The sequence below is a fragment of the Myotis lucifugus genome, unplaced genomic scaffold, assembly GCF_000147115.1.
Source record: "Myotis lucifugus unplaced genomic scaffold, Myoluc2.0 scaffold_2031, whole genome shotgun sequence".
NCBI classification, from domain to species: domain Eukaryota; kingdom Metazoa; phylum Chordata; class Mammalia; order Chiroptera; family Vespertilionidae; genus Myotis; species Myotis lucifugus.
In genome coordinates, this window is record NW_005873079.1 from 15,899 (window position 1) to 21,865 (window position 5,967).

Sequence of the window (5,967 nt, forward strand, 5' to 3'; positions counted from 1 at the left end):
AGAAACATCCCTCCCCAAGCTGTCTACACACTGTGCTCTTAGCTGTGCCTGAAGTCCGAGTTCGGCCAGATCTGTGCCTGTCACGGGAGCGTCTGTTGCCTTTGGAACAGTGGAGGAAGTTTGATCTTTTTTCCACCCGTCACCACAAACGCTTTTAGAGCTTGGCAGTGTCATTTCTGTCCTCTTCCAGAACAATGAAGAAAGCGGGAAAGAACTGAAGGAAATTTGCCATTCTCAGCGGGCGGGCAGGCACGATGCTTTTGAAATTGTAGTGGAGCTCCTGAGAGAGCTTGTTTTCTGTGTAGGCGGTATACATGAGGACACACATAGTAGATGGGAAAACTGTATAGCAGGCCAAGCATTCACACTCTGCAGTGTAGCAACAGATTTTGATTTCGTGGTTACCATTGTTGTTCTTAAAAACGTTCTACCTTTCACAGGAGCCTCTGGGGAAAATCTCCAGGGTCAGACCTCTGATGTCTTCTCTGCAGCCAATAGCTCAACTGCAGGCGCTGCATTCGCTACATGAAGTGATGGAAGATATTGAAGTTTATTGTGAATTTTGGTTTGAGGAAGCCACCAATTTGGCAACCACACTTGCTATTCTGATGAAGCTCCCTGGGAAGCTCCGCAGAGCTCAGCAAGGGAACCTGGAGTCTCAGCTGACTTCTGAGAGGTGCTATAAAGAGCCTCTAAGCGTCACAACAGTGGAACACATTGTTCAGGAACTGAAAGAGATAGTCTCAGAACAGTACCCCAAAGCTCTTCAATGCTGATCTCTGGTCCCTTCTGTCACGGGACGGCTCAAATTCAATATGCGGGAGGAGCACCCGGCTGACATGTACGGCAGCGACTTACCCAATCCTGATGCAGCACTCTCAGCTGAGCTGCATTGTTGGAGAACCAAGTGGAAACCCAGAGGAAAAGATATAGAGCTTCCATCCACCATGGCACCCTCCACCTGCCAGACATCAAGTTTTTTCCTCATGTTTATACATTGCTAAAGGTCCTACGAATTCTCCCTGTGATGAAGGTTGAGAACGAGCGCTATGAAAACGGGCAAAGCATCTCAAAGCACACCCGAGGAACACTTTGACAGGGCAAAGGTCAAGTAGCTTAGCTTTGCTTAACATGCATTTCGATGTGAAACACGATTTGGATTTAACGGTGGACACATACATCAAAGTCTACACAACTAAGTCAGAGCTTCCTACAGATAATTCCGAAAGTGTCGGAAATACCCAAGGGACTTTTAAAATGCGTTCTCTCTTATATTTGATATTGAAAAAAAATCTGAGAAATTTGAAAGGAAACAGAGAAAAGCTGTAAGATATAGGTGGGTCACTTAATCACTGGATCTCTTGAGTAGATTAGCCACTGATCCTCTGCTTAAATGGCCCCGGTGTGAACTCTCATGCTTTGGAGAACGAACTGTTGTTCTTCCAGAGGGCGGCAGGCATCATCGGAAGCGCCACGTTGCACTTCTGCGTGATCTCTGCCGATGGCACTTTGGGCTTGTTTTAGTGAGGTCATTGCAGACATCACATTCATTGTCACAGTTGTTGGGCATTGAGTTATCAGTTCTTTGAAGAAATAAATTTTGAGAAGGTGTGGAAGGAATCTGTTTCATAAAATTGTGCAATGAAGCTCACGACTAACCTCTGACTAGCAGGAGTTTTAAGTGTGCTACGAGAAATCTGTAACCAACAGTGAAACGACCAGGTAGTGAAAGAAACGTGAGCTTGCCAGACAAGGATTTCGGTGTGGATTTTCGTCTTTATTCGATGATCTTAAACAAATGACTGTGAAACATTGAAGAAAGAACCCGCCATCCTTACACCCACATCTGGGTGTCGCTGTTTACATTCCTTCGTTGAGCCTATATCCTCATAAGCTTTTTAGCAAGAATATGTGGCACACTTCCGTTTCACGGTCAAGACAGGATCAGAGGCCATGGATCCTGACAACAGATCGGTCTGTTTCATTCCGTCTTTTTCCGTGGTTACATCTACTGCCGCGTCTCGATTTATAAGCGAAACCGAGACAACCGACAAGAATGCGTTTTGTAGTTGGTCTAGGAATACAGAAAACATCGCTGTCATTTTCGGTGAAGAAAGTCAATTTTGTACAGTCTATGTCAACATAAATAAAATGTGAATTTGTTTAATGGAAAAACAAAACAGCAAAATTAAAACGGGGGAGTGGGAGGGGGAGGCGGGGTGGAGAGGATAAGAGGGAGGGGTTGACCTTTGCCATTTCAAAATGGAGGCTGCCAAGCCCCTGGAGCCAAAATGGAAGCTGCCTAAACTCCCTTCTTTGACAGAAAGGATGACTCCTTTATTCCCACACAACTGTGGACGACGAAAGGGGCCACATGCTAACCCGACGAGCTTAGGGGAAGGCCTGCCTGGCGGTCTTGCAAACCGAGAGGCCTAAAGCCACCGCAGGGATGGTCTGAAGGGAGACTGTTTCTAAGAGCAGTAGTGGTGGGTAGTCTGGTCCTACCTAGGCCGGAGTCTTCCCAGACCAGGTCAGTGTTTACCTTAGCATCTAAGACACAACATACCTATGCTATAAAATGTCAGAGGAACTTGTAGCATCCCGCCGTCCCCGCCCCGCGCCCTCCCCCCCAACACACACACACGCAAGCAAATGCGCCTGGGGGCTCTGCAGGACAGACCATAAATTCCTTCATTGCTATTGTTATCACGTGTATTGTTGCCTGTTAACTATCTATCCTGCACCCACCTCAGGAAAAGAAGTAGATGTGGCCCTGGCCGGTTTGGCTCAGTGGGTAGAGCCGAGGTCAGCCTGTGGCGGACCTTAAGGTCCCGGGTTCGATTTTGGGTCCCAGGCCCATGCCCACCCGCCCGGGTCACAGGCTCGAGCCCCACTAGGGGGCGTGCAGGAGGCGGCCGATCCAAGATTCTCTCTCATTGATGAGGTTTCTCTCTCCCTCCCTCTCCCTTCCTCTCTGTAAAACATCAAAAAAATAAATAAAAAGAAGTGTGCGTCTATCATTTCACTTTTTATTCAATCCCAGAGGTCCCCCCGCCACCCCACTTTGGTACCTTCATCACTCCCTCCCTCCTTCATCTATCACCGGTGGATTTCCTGTAACCCACTTATGTCTCCTCCTTGAATTAGATTGTCACGTATTAAACAAAGTGACGCCCCGGCCGGTTTGGGTCAGTGGGTAGAGCATCGGCCTGGGGACCGAAGGGGTCCTGGGTTCGATTACAGTCAAGGGCGCAGGCCCAGTTGTGGGCTCGATCCCTAGGAGCGGGTGTGCAGGAAGCAGCGGACGGGTGATCCTCTGTCATCCTGGACGTTTCTATCGCTCTCTCCCTCTCCCTTCCTCTCAGAAATCAACAAAAATGTATTAAATAATAATTTAGAAAAAAGAATGAATAAAACAAAGTGAAAAACAGCCATTCTCTGGAGCATTGTCCAAACCCCTTGCGGTTCTCCTTCCCAGCAAGTGTGGACAGTTTGACTCAAGCCAGTGATGCCAACTTGGTTGTTGGTTTTTGTGGGGTGGGTTTTTGTTGTTGTTGTTGTTGTTTTTTAGGAGGGTCACGTGTATGTAGACTTCAATGAGCCAGAGACTGAACCAAAAGGGGAGAATGATGATTTTTATTTTTTTAAATGCATTTTATTTATTTATTTATTTTTTACAGAGAGGAAGGGAGAGGGATAGAGCGTTAGAAACATCGATGAGAGAGAAACATTTATCAGCTGCCTCCTGCACACCTCCTACTGGGGATATGCCCACAACCAAGGTACATGTCTTTGACCGTAATCAAACCTGAGACCTTTTAGTCAGCAGGCAGATGCTCTATCCACTGAGCCAAACCAGTTAGGGCTCCATAAGCTAGAATATGCGGAACACTTCTGTTTCATGGTCAAGACAGGATCAGAGGCCATGGATCCTGACAACAGATCGGTCTGTTTCATTCTGTCTTTTTCCGTGGATACATCTACTGCCACGTCTCAATTTATAAGCAAAACCTAGACAACCTATAAGAATGCGTTTTGTAGTTTATCTAGGAAGAATACAGAAAACATAGCTGTTATTTTCGGTGAAGAAAGTCAATTTTGTACAGTTTATGTCAACATAAATGAAATGTGAATTTGTTTAAAAGAGAAATAAAGCAGCGAAATTAAAATGGGGGGGGGGTGGGGGCGGAGAGGATAAGAGGGAGGGGTTGACCTATGCCGTTTCGAAATGGCGGCTGCCAAGTCCCTGGAGTCAAAATGGAGGCTGCCTAAGTTCCCTTCTTTGACAGAAAGGATGACTTGTTTATTCCCACACAACTGTGGACAAAAGGGGCCACATGCTAACCTGACGAGCTCAGGGGAAGGCCTGCCTGGCGGTCTTGCAAACTGAAAGGCCTAAAGCGACCACAGGGATGGTCTGAAGGGAGGCTGTCACTAAGAGCACTTGTGGTGGGTAGTCGGGTCCTAGGCCTGAGTCTTCCCTGACCAGGTCAGCGTTTACCTTAACTGAACCTATGGTCCTTTTGCATCTAAGACAACACACCTCTGAAATGTCAGAGGAGCTTGTAACATTATCCCCCCTACTCTCCCCCCATCCCCCCACCCCCCACACAAGCAAATGCCCCTGGGAGCCCTGCAGGAAAGAGACCATAAATTCCTTCATTCTTATTGTTATCATGTGTATTGTTGCCTGTTAACTATCTATCCTGCACCCACCTCAGGAAAAGAAGTAGGTGTGGCCCTGGCCAGTTTGCCTCAGTGGGTAGAGCCGATGTCAGCCTGTGGCGGACCTTAAGGTCCTGAGTTCAATTCGGGGCCAGGGAGCATGCCAGCCCTGGTCACGGGCTCGAGCCCAACTATGGGGTGTGCAGGAGGCCGCCGATCCCCGATTCTCCCTAATCAATGATGTTTCTCTCTCCCTCCCTCTCTGCAATCAATAAAAATATATTTTTTTAAAAAAGAAGTATGCATCTATCCTTTTGCTTTATATCCAATCCCAGAGGTGTACCCCCACTCCCCACCCCACCCCCCTTTTCCTCCCTCCCTCCCTTCCTCCCTCCCTCCCTCATCTATCACCAGTGGATTTCCTGTAACCCACGTATGTCTTCTCCTTGGATTGGATTGTCACATATAAAACAAAGTAACGCCCCATCCGGTTTTGGTCAGTGGGTAGAGCATCAGCCTAGAGACCGAAGGGTCCAGGGTTCGATTTCAGTCAAGGGCGCAGGCCCAGTTGTGGGCTCGATCCCCAGTAGCGGGTGTTTCTATCACTCTTTCCCTCAGAAATCCTCTCAGAAATCAATAAAAATGTATTAAATAATAATTTAGAGAAAGAATGAATAAAACACAGTGAAAAACAGCCATTCTCTGGAGCATTGTCCCAACCCTTTGAGATTCTGCTTCCTGGCAAGTGTGGACAGTTTGGCTCAAGTAAACACATAAAAGTTCTCTATGGGTTTGCATGTTTTTCCGTGAACACGATGTATACACCTGCTCGTTTCTGAAGGCGAGGCAACAGAATCTGTCCATGAGGTCCGCTGTGAAACAGTAGAGGCGTCTGTTTCTGCTGTCAGAAGCCAGTTCACCCTTAGAAAGAGTGTAGAAAACAACAACAACAAAAGACAGCCCAAGCCCTCAGCCTCACAGCCCAGTGTCTTAATCTGATTCAGCCAGTGGCCAAGGAGCCCAGGAGCCTGTGGCCATGAGTAATGACAGCACCAAAAACATCTGTCTCATCAGAATCTGATGGTGTCAGTTCTGTCCCAACTAGCAGTAAAACAGTGCTGCTGCAAAGGAAACAAGAAATGTTTATTCCCCCAGAAGTTAAGCAAAGCCTTTCTTTCTTCCTCTAACTCTGAATGCAAATTTGTGGAATTGTCTACTAAGGCTTAAACCCTCCCCTCTGAAATATTTCTTGATGCATTTATAGAGGGAATTTTCATCTAGGAATAATAAACCAAAGCCATT

At 47.1% G+C, this 5,967-nt stretch overlaps 1 long non-coding RNA gene across 1 annotated transcript; it reads right to left on the reverse strand.

The window, feature by feature from the left end:
- Nucleotides 1-1,756: 1,756 nt before the first annotated feature.
- On the reverse strand, nt 1,757-4,746 carry LOC111824533. Its single transcript, XR_002827628.1, has 2 exons — nt 4,717-4,746; nt 1,757-2,074 (listed from the first exon to the last, which is right to left on the reverse strand). It is a non-coding gene; the product is annotated as an uncharacterized LOC111824533 (long non-coding RNA).
- Between the last annotated feature and the right edge of the window lie 1,221 nt (nt 4,747-5,967).